This window comes from Humulus lupulus, chromosome X, assembly GCF_963169125.1.
Source record: "Humulus lupulus chromosome X, drHumLupu1.1, whole genome shotgun sequence".
Taxonomy (NCBI): domain Eukaryota; kingdom Viridiplantae; phylum Streptophyta; class Magnoliopsida; order Rosales; family Cannabaceae; genus Humulus; species Humulus lupulus.
The window spans coordinates 210,476,880-210,492,010 of record NC_084802.1 but is presented as its reverse complement, the minus strand read 5'-3'; the positions used below and the strand labels follow the sequence as shown (position 1 = coordinate 210,492,010).

General features: G+C 38.5%; 1 pseudogene; it reads left to right on the top strand.

Moving 5' to 3' along the window:
- Window positions 1-5,820: 5,820 nt before the first annotated feature.
- The window catches only part of LOC133806697 (trafficking protein particle complex II-specific subunit 120 homolog), a 36,611-nt pseudogene continuing 27,300 nt past the window's right edge, over window positions 5,821-15,131 (top strand).

Here is a 15,131-nt window from a genome sequence, read left to right as displayed (position 1 = left end):
TCCCTATAGGTGGAAGCCAACCTCGAAAGGTCCCTATAGTCGTTAGTCCCGTATTGGACAGCTATCCTGTTCCATACCTCATTCAGGCTATACATGGTGTCATATTTCTCGAGCCAGCTATCAAACCTATGTACCATATCATCTACCCAAGACCATTCGTAGAAATGGCTCCTATCATCCTTACATAATATTAACCTATCGGGTTTATGCTTTAATAGGGAGGGGGACCACATATTCGAGCTGAGGATGACTGTACCTTGATCATCCGAGCCCGAGCCTGAGGCCTCGTCATTGGTCTCATTCCCCGATTGTGGACTCCTATGGCGAACTGGAGGTGGAGGCCTCGCATCTCTCCTTGGAGGAAGGTTTCTGCTTGGCAGAGGCACAAGCTCCCATCAGTCGTATTTTTTATTGGACCAGTCCGATGTAGACTGATCCTCTCCTAAGAGCCCACACGCCCGGAGCTTGTCTTCATGCAGGAGATAGGAAAGGGATCTCCTGCCATACAGAAGTTGGAGCAGAGTCTCTCTGTGCTCCCTCATCTCCTTGGTAGGGGTAGGGCGATGGTAGTTGGCTGGAAAGTCAAACGCATTTCAACTAAGTACGGGCCTAAAAAACACAGTTCGAGCACAAAAAAAGGAGGTTGAAATACTTACGAATCCGTCTGAAAGAATAGCATCGAGACGGGGCTAGGCCATCTGTCTAGAAGAAGGCCTTCTTGAAGTCAGGAGGATGATTGAGAAGGTCTTCAAACATCTTCTTCTCCTTCAGATAGCTCGAGAGGTAGTAGAAGTCGTCCCCTCCCCGAGCTCGGGAGGGATTGCTTTTCAAGCATAAAAGATATAAAATCTCCTCTGGTGAAGGTCCTACCCACTTCAACTCGTGATATAGCGACCTCAGGGCAGACAATACCCTGTAGGAATTGGTGTTGAGCTGGAAGGGGGCCAACCCGACGAAGTCTGTGAAGTCCTTGAAAAAAGAATTCAAGGGAAGTATCGCCCCAGCTTTCATATGCTCCTGGCTCCAAGCCGCATATCTCAGCTTGCTTTTAGGATTTCCATCTCCTGGAGCACGGCAGCTCCGCTTGTGCGAGGTAGGGGCTTGACACCTCAGCGAGCTTGATAGTCCTATGCCATGAAAGGCCAGAATATCAGTTGTCTGGCCTAGTGACGTGACTGAGCTCCAGTAATGCTCGGCCTTGAAAAATTCTCTCCTTGGCTGCGAGGTAGAGGGTTCCCCCATCAGTGAAAACTGAAGCTCACCGAGTTTGAACGCGATTGTCACTTTGAGTGTAGGGTCGAGAAGGATCGGTCTGGGCTTGGTGTCCGGATCTGAATGAAGGGCAACCCTTAGCCTTTTCCTTTTTCCTTCTTCGACTTCGTCAATCTGACATCGGAAGTGGTCTCGAGTGTCCTCTTGCTCACGTCTCAGTTCGTATTCCCGAATTAAGCGCTGGTTCCGAGTGAATGGAGATTCCGGGCTCGAAACTACTGGTGAGTAAGGAATTGCAAGCTTTGACCCCCACCACTTTCCCGAATTATGTGGCATCTAACAAGAAAGTAAAAGGGTGAGGGCCGAGCGAGCAAGAAACAAAGAAATAAATAGTACCTAAGCTCGAATGGTCGAGACTGCAAGGCAGGCTCGATCCAAAAGGTGAGACCAGTCTCAGAGCGTGTAATCCACCGAAAGGAAGGAAGGTGGATCAGTTATGAAAAGTCCCGAAATATTAGGGAAAAAAGGTGGCGGTTGTCTAAAAGGTGATATTTTTGGGAATCGTGCATTCCTTAAAAAACCTTGATTTTGTACCCAATATCTTGGTGTGCAAGATATGGTTCCTAAAATTTGAAAACCCAGAAAAGGAACCATTTTTGGACCTTCTTTCGTAGAAACTGGGTTTGAGCCTAATGACTATTAGTCAAAGCACCCTATTCCTAATGCACAAAACTAGCTTAAATCCTAGCACTCACGGTGTAACGGAGGCAAAAGCAGACAAAAAAAAAACGTACATGTATAACGTAAAAAAGCCATAAATCGAAAACTTACACAATGCAATCGAAGGAAACAGAAAAATGGATGAGCGAACGAGCAGTTGCAAGTGCGACCTCACTGAGTCGAAGAGTCCAATGTTACTTTGTCTGCTCGGCTTAGAGAACATGCAAGAACTGAGCAAGGAGGGTTCTGGTTTTTCTTTCTTCCTTTTTACTCTCTGAAATGAACGTGGAAGTAAAAAAGGAAGACGACTGGAGTCCAATTTATAAACCCGTGAGAATGAAAGAGGTAGGATTAATCTAGGCCATTGGCCAGATTCCGTATCAGATCCGATGGCCAGGGATAAATGACATGATGGTACCATAAAGGTGGCATGCAAACGATCATGGGCAGAGTTTCAAGGTACTCGAGTACCTTGAGTAAGCAATACCCAGCTGACGCGTGTCCATACTCGAGTGTGTGACGGAACGGTTCCCGAAGGAAGTAGTTCAAAAGTTTCCTTCTCATAGGATTCGAACTAATACTTTTGAGGGGGAAAAATGTTACACCCAGATTTCGAGACCCGAGATTGTGATCTCGACAGCTGGACTCGTCAATTGCGACACGAAATATCTGAACCGCATGTGCATGACCTAGATGTCGAACCCTAGAGTCAAGATGGAAACCTCGAAGACTTTTTAACCTCGACGTTCTTTCTGAGATCGAAAGAGTTAGCATCAAAATATGCCCCGATGTCGGGTGTCTACGGATCAAGTAGTCCGAGCCTGGCACAAGTATAACCTCGGAGTGTGACAACCTCGGTGGTATCCACCCGCTCCGAGCTAGCCTTGGGGAAAGGTACCTAGCTCATAGCTTATCTATAGACTTTGACCGGTATGATGCTGATTGCTGGACTCGGAAAAATTAGTGGGTCATCTGATGAGACATAGTCCATGCATTCAAAAGATATTTATTATTGTAACTTCCCTACATTAAAGGGATATTAACTAGTCTGTTATATGCCCCCTGGTCTTCAGGGGACGTTTCCTTGTATATAGGAATTATAGAATTTAATGTCATTATTTCCATTAATAAATAGGAGTATCTTCCCGAAATATGTTGGAGCGAACTCTGAGAACCCTCTATAAATAGAGAGGTCGTGAACATTTGGAGGGGACGGATTTTTGATATCTTGAGAGAAGTTCTGGAGAATTCATCCCTGAAGAATTTCTTAAAATTTCCAAAGTCTTAATAAAATTGACTCGTGGACTAGGCAGAGTTAACTGCTGAACCACGTAAAATTCTTGTTGTTCTACTGTATTATTCATCTGCGCCATAGTTCCTATTGTTTAATTGCTCTACATTTTAAGTTGACGAAAAACGACGTCAACAGTCTGTATATGAGCTTAGGGAATGATTTTTATAGTCTAGGGCAAAAAAATGTTTTATTTTTTTATTTTTTTTTAGGTAGTTAGACATTTAAGTCTACCTCAGAGAAACATTTACTTTGGAATCTTTTTTTGGACTTGTATATTGAGCAAGTGGGGTTCACTTGTCTGACTGTGTTGTGTATGTACTTTTGTGGGATAATCTTTATTTTGTTTGGGTAATGTGCTTTGTCGTATATCACATGAGTTTGTCCATTTTCCCACTAACTTTTTTTGTATTTTTTTATTATCTGATATGCTAGATCTATGTGGGGGCCATTTTACTGTGGCAATGCACCATGGAGGAAATTTCTTCACTTCATTTGGCAACAAAAGATATCATGGAGGCAAAGTTTCTTTTTTTTTTTACTGGAATCACACTGATTACTTCAGTAGATATGATTTGGATTGGATGGTGCAATGCTTAGGGTATAAATTGCCTGTGGGTTTTTTGTGGAAGCCTAAGGAGAAGCTTTTGAATTTTGCTGAAATGGTAATTGGTGATAAACAAGTGATTGAAATGGCTGAAGATATGATGAGGAGAAAGTATATACAAGTGGATATTTTTGTGGTCCAACTAGAAAGAACTTTGGAGTTGGAATGGAGTAAGGAGAAAGATACAATTCCTTATATCCCAGAACTTTCAAAGAAGATGGTGTGCACTATAGAAGAGTTGCCTGATGATACCACTATCCCAGCAGATGTAGTGGTCAACCCATTATCAGATGATGAAGATCCTTGGTTTGATCACAATGAAATTAGATATGAGGATGGTCCTAAAGTTGTAGACATTGACTCTGTGAACTCGGAAGATGAGGAAAATGTAGATGATGAGGACCTTTTTTTTGTTGTCAATATGCCAGAGGAATGGACACAATCTAGTTGTGTCATTAAATACTTGCCTGATGATGCAGATGTATTTAACGATGTGGTTGTCAATCGAAAACCCAATTATGCTGCAGAAGAGGCCCAAGTTGGAGAATAGGTCGAATATGAGGGGCTGAATAAAGTGTCACAAACTGTTGAGGAGGCCCAATTTAATGATGAAAATTTGTTTGGTGAGAATTTTGACCATGATTTTGGCGAGTATAATGATGTTGATGAGCATGCTCTAGAGAGTCAGCATGATGAAGCTGATGTTGGAAAGAATATTCAGAGTGAAGGTGATGTTGGTGAAGGGGGTCTAGAGAGTCAGCATGATGAAGCTGATGTTAATGAGAATGGGAAAAATGAAGGTGAAGGTAATGAAGAGTCTGAATTTGTTATGGAGGAGGAGGAGTACATGCAGAATGAGGGTGAGGCTGAAGAGATGTTTGCTAATGCTAATCCTGCAACATGGTGGCATTTAGTTACAGAAGGTTGTAGCCAAGCTGATCCAAATGATGATCAAGGTGCTTATGTTAGTGATGAAGACTTGCAAATTTTGTCTAGTTCAGATGAGGATGGTAATGCTAGGAGGAGAAAAAGATCCAACAACCAATTCAATCATGCAACAAACATGGATAACTTCAGATTTAAATTAGGCATGCTTTTTGCTACCGTGGACCAATTTAGGACTGTACTGAAGGAGCATTTTATTAAGATTAACAGGGAGTATGTTTGGCTAGCCAATGACCTAAGGAGGGTAAGGGCAAAATGCAAGAGTGCAGGCTGCAATTTGGTCATTTATGCACGAGTCCAACTGTCAGACAAGCACTCATTCAGGGTAAATACATTGGTGGATAGGCACACGTGTGGATTGGTTTTTAACAACAAACATGTATCCTCCACTTGGCTTGCAAAGCATTATCTTGAACAATTCAGAATAAACCCAAACTTAACTTACACAGGTTTCATGCAGCTAACAACACATACTCAGTTTTCAAGAACAACAAGGTCAACTTTCTACAGAGCAAAGAATTGTGCAAAAGTGATGTTAGAAGGGACTATAAGGGAACAGTATGCCATACTGGAAGATTATTGCAAGCAACTGTTAGAGACAAATCCTGGGAGCACATCAATATTGAAAACCAGAATGTAGAATGGAAAGAGGTTATTTGAAAGGATGTATATATGTCTTAAAGCTTGTAAAGATGGATTCCTTAATGGTTGTAGGCCCTTTATCTGCTTGGATGGTTTTTTTTTAAAAGGATATTTCAAAGGAATGTTATTAGCTGCAATTGGCATTGATCCAGCAAATGCCATGTTTCCAGTGGCTTATGCTATAGTGGAGAAGGAGAACACAGGCAGCTGGACATGGTTTTTAAATTTATTGAAGGAGGATTTGAAGATTGATTAACCAGAGAGAATAACAATGCTTTCAGATAGGCAAAAGGGCTTAGAAAAGGCATTAAGTACTGTATTTCAAGGTTCGGAAGTGAGATTCTGTGTGAGACATATGCATGCCAATTTCAAGAAGCAATTCCCTGGACTCTTACTTTAGCAAATGTTGTGGGCCGCTACAAGGGCAACAACTAAAGTGGAATGGAAAAATAGGATGAATGAAATTAAGAAAGAGAATGTCAAGGCATATGAATGGCTGATGAAAAAAAACCTAGAAGAATGGACCAAGTCTCATTTCAGGGAGCATGTGAAATGTGACATTCTTATTAATAACCTCTGTGAAAGTTTCAACAATGCCATTCTTGATGCCAGAGACAAATCTATTATCACTTTGGTAAAAAATATTAGGTATTGGATGTTGAGTTTGTTCTGCAATAGAAGAATAAGTGTCTCTAAGTGGGTGCATCCTGTTTCAAAAAGAATTATGAACATCATTGAGAAAAACAAGAATGTTGCTAAGCATTGTTTCCCTATGCTTGCTGGAGGTGGTAAGTTCCAGGTAAATTTATTGCAAAGCATCAATGCTCAGTCATTTGTTGTGAACTTGGAAACGAAAACATGCACAAGTAGGCTATTCCAATTGTCTGGCATACCGTGTGGGCATGCTTTAGCTGTTATCTAGTTTTCAAACCTAGATCCAGTGGGATTCATAGATGACTACTACAAGAGGCAAGCATATGAAGCAACTTATGCGACACCAATCAAACCAATGCCTAGCCCAGATAAGTGGCCTGACACTGGTCTGAATCCGATACACCCTCCAATAGAGACAGTTTTACCCGGAAGGCCTAAAAAGTCTAGAAACAAAGAGGCAGATGAACCACCACCTACTGTTGCAACAAAGGTTATGAGAGTTGGCTAAGTTAATCACTGCAACAATTGCAAGCAAACAGGCCATTCACGAGTAACATGCAAGAATGCAACTATGGAGGTAAACTTGGTACTTGATTTGTATTCATTTGCAGTTAAAATGAATGTGATTTGCTTAAGTATGATGAGTTATGTTTTTGGTTTAATTACAGCCTGCAAGGCAAAAAAAGAGAGGAAGACCACCAGCAAAGAATCCTACTACACAAACAATTAAAAGGAAGGAGCGAGGTAAGAGACAGAAGCAAAGGAATGGTGGTTCCACATCTCAGACCAACTAAGAAGCTGCTCTTTAATCTTAAGCCCTTTTGATGTAGAAAACTTGTTTTCTTTTTGGTGTAGTTGCCATACAATATAGGCATTACCATACTTTTGACATGTAGATATTGAGTCTGACTTTATCAATATTTTGGGACATCTTGGCCATTAGGAATACTTTTGACATGTAGACATTATGCTACTTAACAATATGTCATACTTTTGCTCAGTAAAGTTGAAAATATTAATCAATGACAAAATGTCATGGTTTGGTGCATCATTCTATTATGCTTGAAAGCAACACTAAATAAATATATTTGTCTCTTACACTATTTCAATGAAGCCATGATCATCACAAGTAAAATAAACAGGGAATGGTCAAACATTACATCATTTTTTTTCAGCCAATACACAATTACAAAAAATAAAATAAAAACATCATCTTCCTCACATTTCCCTTTACCAACCAGGAACTTGAATGAACTCTTCCATCCAAACTTCCATTCATATAGCCACAATTTCGACATTGAAAAGGCTCCACACTAGGTTCAAAGCAAGACTCATATCTATCTTCATATTCATAATATATGCCCGATCACCATCAAACTCACGTACTCTTCTTAGCAAACCAGGTATCACCATCTTTGACCTTTCACACATAGGGGGATCAATCCATTGGAAATAGTTACAACCCCCATTCCACTGTTCACAAATAGTTTTCTTGAATTAATTTATTTCCAAGCTAATAATATATAAAGGAAAAAGAAGACAAAAAATATAAACTGGCTCACTTTCATCCTATAGCAAGATTTGAACCGTCTCCCTGGATTATCATCGGTCCATGATGTCCTATCCACTGTTTCTGTCCCACAATCACAATGCTTACAAAAAGCTTGAAATACACCTCGTGCCCTAGATCTCAACGACCTCATTTTGGTTCCACCTCGGTTTATTGATTCGCCCCAAGACACATTTGGGTCTTCCCCTTTCATCTCTTCTCTCTTCTTCTTCTTCTTCGTCTTTGATGGTTTACAAGAATTTCTGGGTTAATGTCAACAATGGAGATCTCTCGTGCATATGGTTTTTAAGGATTTAAAGCTTTTTTTTGGAAATCAATAATTAAAAACTTATCTGGGCTAAATGATGTGTTTAGGTTTTTACACGCAATTGGCCACGTAAGCGTTTTTAACGTTGTTAGGGGTTAAGTAGGGACGGAGACACAGTTCATGTGGGTTTGGGTATATTCACCGCAAAAAATAAAGATTGGGTGTAAAATTGGAACAACGTGAAAACATTGGGTATTTTTGCCGGTAAAAACCCTATAAAAATTAATAGCATAGAAAACACTACAAAATAATCTAAAAATTGCTAATAATCACATAAAATCAATATGCTTGATAAAAATATAAAAATCCATCCAATTATTCAAACACATCAAATAATCCAATTTTTAACATGTTCATGCATGAAAATAAAGATTAACCTGGCTTTGAGGCCAGTTGTTAAGAAAGCTTATACATGATCTTTATTTATTTTCAGGTAGATCTAATATTAAAAAAATTAATATAAGATAACCTAGAACATGTTTCTAAAATTGAATTCAAAGTTAAACAAAGATAATAATACTTACAATATACGCAGCAGAATGAAAGAGTCCTTCCTTCAGTTTCTCTAACTCTTGTGTCCTTTCTGTCGCAGGGTATTATCAAGAAACTGAACCGTTCTTCTAATTTCTTCACAGTCTTCCAATGTATCCTTAGAATCACCTAGACTAGTGTGGGAAATTCTCAACACATGAGATAGATACAGAGAGAAGAAGAGAAAATAACAAAGAGGCTTAGAAAAATGACTTGTGTTTAGAGAGAATCTAAATTCTATCAGAAAATCTGACTTGTGACTTGTCAAACTTATCTGTCGTCTTTTTTGACTTCTCTCTTAGCACTTCTTTTATAGACTCAATTAGGCCATTTAATTTAATTAAAAAATCAATAAAATAATAGCCATTTTAAATCCTTAGGTCAAAATTATCATGGGCTTTAGGCCCATGAAATTTCCCATTTGATTATAAGTCCATTGGACTTAAAATCAAGGCTTGTATTATTTTCTATTTATTTAATTAATTAAATAATTATTTACATCATTTATCAAATTAATTATTTATAATTTGAACATTGATTTAAACTTATTTATTAATTTAGATACCAATTTATCTTAATTAATAAATCTGTCATAATTTGAACATTGATTTAAACTTATTTATTAATTTAAATATATAACTCTGTGAAACTATCCAAAATTGACCTGGTCAACTTTGATAATTCTGATTGATAATTAAATCAATTATTTGAGACTATCTAGATGATTTTATCCAAGGTACAATAGGGACCATGGGCCTATGAAATCAAGCTCCAATAAGTTATCATAAATCTAATAAATAAATTTGCTAACTTATTAATTCCCCGGACTCCACTATAGACTCGGAATTGCACTCTTGAATTCATAGAATGATCTATGAAAAATATAGACACGCTATTAATTATCCATTGTTACAACCATAATTGTCACTCAATCCTCTATAGACGGTCTGCAATGAGATAGGACTAAAATACCGTTTTACCCCTTATTGTATTTTATCCTTAAAACACTTAGTTCCTTGTAAATGATATTTCAGTAAACTAATTTAATTATTGAAATGAGATCTCTATCATTTAACACCTTGAACCAAACTAAAAGGAAACCATCGTTTCACTTCTTCATCAGAAGCTATAGATGTTCATATCTATGATTAACACTCCCACTCAATTATACTACCGAGTTCCCAAGATGTAAGTATGGGCTAGTCCGTAGGGTAAGCTGGTAACGAACAAGTCCAAGAACTCAAATAATACAATTAGTTAGAATACTAACCACTCAGAATTGAGATTGAATTGACCTATGGTCAACTATATGATATGACTAGAGTAGATAATAATGGTATGTGTACTTATCTTATCAACTGTCAATATCGGTCCTATCTGATGTAACAAATACACCCGATCTTATCTACTTTGCTAATGTTCTGGAAAGAACATAACACTGTAATGTGTAAGTAGATCATATCGTAGATTGGCAAGTCAGTGTAAATCCTGTGCACTGACTAATCTTAGGACTAACTTATTTTTAACATATAATCATATTTATATTCCACTGTGATTACGTCACTATAAATACAATTAGCTATATGCTCGGGATTTAATAGAAGTTTATATTAAACAAATAATCGTGAAAATAAAACATGTGAGTAAAGTGATTGACCAAGTCAAAAAATGATTTCTATTCTTTTATTGATAATAAAATGAGATTACAAAGAATTTGGGTTTTAATTAGGGCATAAAACCCCAACAACTTTCCCACTAGCTTGCTTCCTAGGATCTTCTCGTGCTGAGTAACTCATGCATAACCAAATAATAATGAAGTACCACACACATATCACATATATGTCAAATATGCCCAAAATGACCTGTAACGACCCAAAATAGCTAATAAGGCTTAAGGGCCTTGATTAGCGCGCCAGGAGGGCATGATGGAATTTATGTGTGATTATTTTATGAATTAAATGCATGGTTATGAGCTAAAGCATGTTATATGACTATTTGTTATCTGAGATGCATGACTATGTATATTAGTATGCATGTAGGCCCGGATCGCGTTAGAAGGGCATGATTGTAATTTTGGCCATGTTGGGCATAACTGTATTGATATGTGTTGATTGTTGAGACCCCAGTGGTATGTCGATGTTTCTGTGATTTGTGACTCGAGGCGATCCCAGTGAGCAGGCTAGCGGAAAGTCTTAGCGGGAAATTATACCCGGCTCGGGGCGAGCCTGGGGGTATGAACAGGAATTCAGAGGATAGAGTGAGATGTACCTTGGTGATGGGGAGTACTTATTTGATGGTTTATCAGGTGTTGGGAAGCAACGGGAAAATATAAGGGACACTTGAGGAATTAGTGGGAATTTGGGTAATATGACTAAAACGCCCCTTTATGGACTTAAAGGTTTAGAATTTAATAGGGTGGGCATTTTGGTCATTTTTCCTTTAAAGATAGATTTTTAAGGCTTTATATTGTGAGTGGGATGCTTGGGATGAGTGTGGAGTGTGTATAAGCTTGATTTTGGGTTTGGAAAAGGTTTGGACAAGTTTGGAGTTGAAATGGGAGGAGAAAATCGCAAGATGCGATTTTTGGTTCTGTTGGGCTGCAACTAGCGCTACAGCGCTAGTCAGTGGGCGCTGTAGCGCTAGCCCCTGTTCTGGGGGGAGTGTTCTGCTTGTAGCGCTACAGCGCCCTCTTTAGAGCGCTGTAGCGCTGCACTGTTCACAGAGGGGAATTTTTGAGTTTTGATGAGGGATTTTGACCCAGGGTTCGGGGCTTGTTTCCGCCACTTTGTTTTGGGGATTTGGGACTTCCCGGGGGCTCGGGATTGGTCCCGAGGCTAGGTATTCGGACTTGGGGTTTGTTGTTGACTTTGACCTATGTTTGTGCCTAGGTGTGCGCTAAGGCTCGAGTGGGATCGTGCTCAAGGAGTCAGGTGACCTAAGCTATGGATTGGAAAGGTAAGAAAACGGTAACACCCGATAATAGGGCATGGCCCCACTGTGTGATTGTAGGGCATGGCCCCGGATTGTATTATGTGTAAATGTTTAACCTTAAATGAACCGTGACGTGTGTGAATGTTTATTTCGAATGTACTATACGTGTGATTATGATGAAATGAACGGCAAGGGCCGAGTACGGCGTAGGCCGGGGCGGCCGTGGGGCCGAGTACGGCGTAGGCCGGGGCGGCCGTGGGGCCGAGTACGACGTAGGCCGGGGCGGCCGTGGGGCCGAAAGTAACACCTAGCACATGGGATGCTATAGTCAGGGCGGGGCCCGGTGGATACATGTGTTATGCTATTTTCAGGGTGGGACCCAAGGGATACATGAGTTATCCTCGCGGTGAGAACCGATACCCCAGGCTTCGGTAAGGCTCTGGGGCGGCTTGGCCGTGTTTGCTTATTCTAATGGTTGACTTGTTTATCTGTGGGCTATCTGATATGATTAATTATATATATATTGGCATATGTTATGTTCTACATGAGTTTTCTTGCTGGGCTTCGGCTCACGGGTGCTCCGTGTTGCAGGTAGGGCAAAGACTGAGTCAACCAACCATGAGTACGGAGAGCGTGAAGCGACGTGTACATGTTTGGCCTGCCCGACTGCTTTGGTTGGGGGTTTATTTGAAAATGGCTGTAATAACCTATGATTTTATGATTTTCCAACTGTAAACTTATTTCAAGATGTAAATAGTTTTCAAACCTTATTTTGGGATCCCAAATGTTTAATACTAGCAGTTTTAAATGAAACGATGCATTTTCTAAGATTACAGTCTTAAATTTTAATTAGTCGCACTTTTGTCTCAAAATCTCGGTTAGCGAGTTCATTGCACACTGTTTTGTCTTAAAAATCACTTAGTAACGACTCTAAGGAAGTAGGGCGTTACATGACCAAAATATGAAAATTTCCCAATTAAACAGAAATGGACCCACAAACATATTAAATACACCTAAACATGCATATCTAGTCATATTATGATATAACTCACATAATCATGCATATAATCATTTAATGACATAATAAATCAATTATGGCCCTCCCGACCTTCTAATCAAGGTCCTAAGCCTTATTAGAAAATTTGGGTCATTACATGTATGTTCTAATTTCAAGACTTTTCAATCAATATATGATTTTTCTCAACAATGTTTGTTTTTCAATAATTTTAAATGCATTATCGAAATTTTAATGACAAATGCTCTACATTTTAAGTTATGTAATTACCTCCAACTATAGCTGATTTTAAGTTAATAATTATTTAAATTATAAAGATATGTCTGCTGATGTTGCTCGTTCTCATGGCAGTGATGGAGCGGGTGATTCTCTTCCACATCCTATGTGAGTTCCTACTTCCTGTGAGACAGGTAATATACTATAATTAGTTTATGTTTTATCAATAAATGACAGATTGTTATATTTTATTCAATTTAATTTTATTGTTTAATTAAAATATGCAGCGCCTGCCGCGAAAAGAAGAGGTTGGTCTCGATCCAAAAATTTGCAGTAGCTCGTCAATGACAATAAATGTTTGTTGGCTCTACAATTTGATCTAAATGAGGGAACCTACAAAGCAGTTGGTGATTTTGGGAGATTGTTCATGAGACTTATTGGTAACATTATTGGTCACCATGTCCCGTTATATTATGACTCGTGGCAGACTGTTTCGGATGAGCACAAGATATGATTGACGCAAAAGATTGACGTAAATTTATCAACTTATTCACATATAATGTTTTTTTATAATTTCAAAATTCTAGCCAGTTTAATTTTTTTTTGAAGGAATTTTTCATTCTTCCCTGAGCTCTCCTTGAGTGGCGACTGATAGAGACTAGGATTGAGCGAGAGTTTGAGGATCGTTACAAGGATAGAAAAGGTCGCAAGAAAAAAATACTTCAATGAACATGGAGAGTATGATGATATCGAGATAGCCAGGAAGAATCCACTAGGGGACATGGACAAGAGTTGGCAGAAGTTGGTTGACCTTTACACCACTCCACAGTTCAGGGCACGCTTAAAGAGCAAAACAGAAGTATCCAAGTCTTCATGGATCGACCTCTCATGCTTCTGCTCAATTTAAGAAGGTAAATATATATATAATTTGAAATATTTTTAGTTATCTTAATAATAATTTCAATATTTAGTTAATATTTTGTTACATTTTGTTTTCTAAAGATGAATCTTCAGACCAAAGAACTGCCCAACATTATTGATATGTTTCATTACATGCACAATCATTCGACACGTGGATGGGTGAACACGAATGCTAAGGATGAATATACAAGTAACTTTCTAAGTTTTGTATATATGTTTATTATTTAATTATATTATGTATTAATTATCTTGTTTCTAAACTGCAGGATGCCTTGCAGCAAGAAGTCCAGACACAATCTCAATCCCAATCTTAATCTTAATCTTCAGCAGGAAGTGCCTCTGTCGATGAGACACAAGTCATCTCAAAGGTACTTGGTGTAATGACCCACTAATCTAGACTAATTGGACCATTATCGAAACTATACATAAAAACTTACATTTTACGAAAATACCATAATTTATTGAGTAACTTGAAAATAAGAGTTATTTACAAAAAAACGAATACTAAGAAGGATTTTGGGATCCCATTGTCTTTAAAACAAAATAAGATTTAAAATAAAAGACATTACATAATAATGCGGAAAATACATGTAAAACCATAAAAAACATAAAAGGAGACTACATCCTCGAATCGATAACGCTCGGCCCCTTGACTCCATTCATCATCGATACACATCCTCCCAAGCATCACGAATCTTACCGCCTCTAAGCTTATTTTCCTGCACATAAACAGAAAGGAGTGAGCCTAATGCCCAGCAAGGAAAAACCTAACACATAGTCATATACACAATTTCATAAGAAAACATAAAGACTTAACATAATACATATAACATACACTTATTATAATGGCCATTATTACTTGGGGTCCCATAGACTAAACAAGCATATGCCCATGGGGTTAATGGGGTCCTACTAGCTAAGTAGGTCATATGCCCATAACCCATTTGGGGTCTTGTTAGTCATATGGGTCATATGCCCAAGCCTACATACACATATACATATCATAACACTTTTAATAACATAAACATATAGATAACATAAGCACATAACATATTAATTCTAGCCTATTTTCCTTACCAAAGTTACCGGGATAAAATGGACTGAGTTAGGACTTTTGGAACACTCCTAAAACCACAATGAACAAGGGTGAGTCTAAAGAAAGGAGATGAAATGAAAGAGAATAGGAAGACTAAACCATTAAACGAAAATATGCTTACCACCACTTAAGTGCTTAAGAACTTGGATTCCCTAACCAAAAATAAGAATAAGGTTAGGGGACTGAGTAGAAGGTTTTGAGAAAAGAAATAACATAGAATACAGAAAGGACTAGAGTTTTGGGTTTACCTCAAAGATTGCAAGATCAATCTAACATCCACCGAAATACTATAGCACTCACTTACTTCCCAAGTGTTTGATAAGCTTATGATGTTTAAGCTTATAGTTTTTCCCCAAACCAAGTGTTTACACTCTCTCACTCACTTACACTAGCAGCCTCTGAACTTAGAGCAAATGGTGAATAATGGCTGGGTACTAGGTCCTATTTATAGAGTTTGGGAATGAAAATATCTT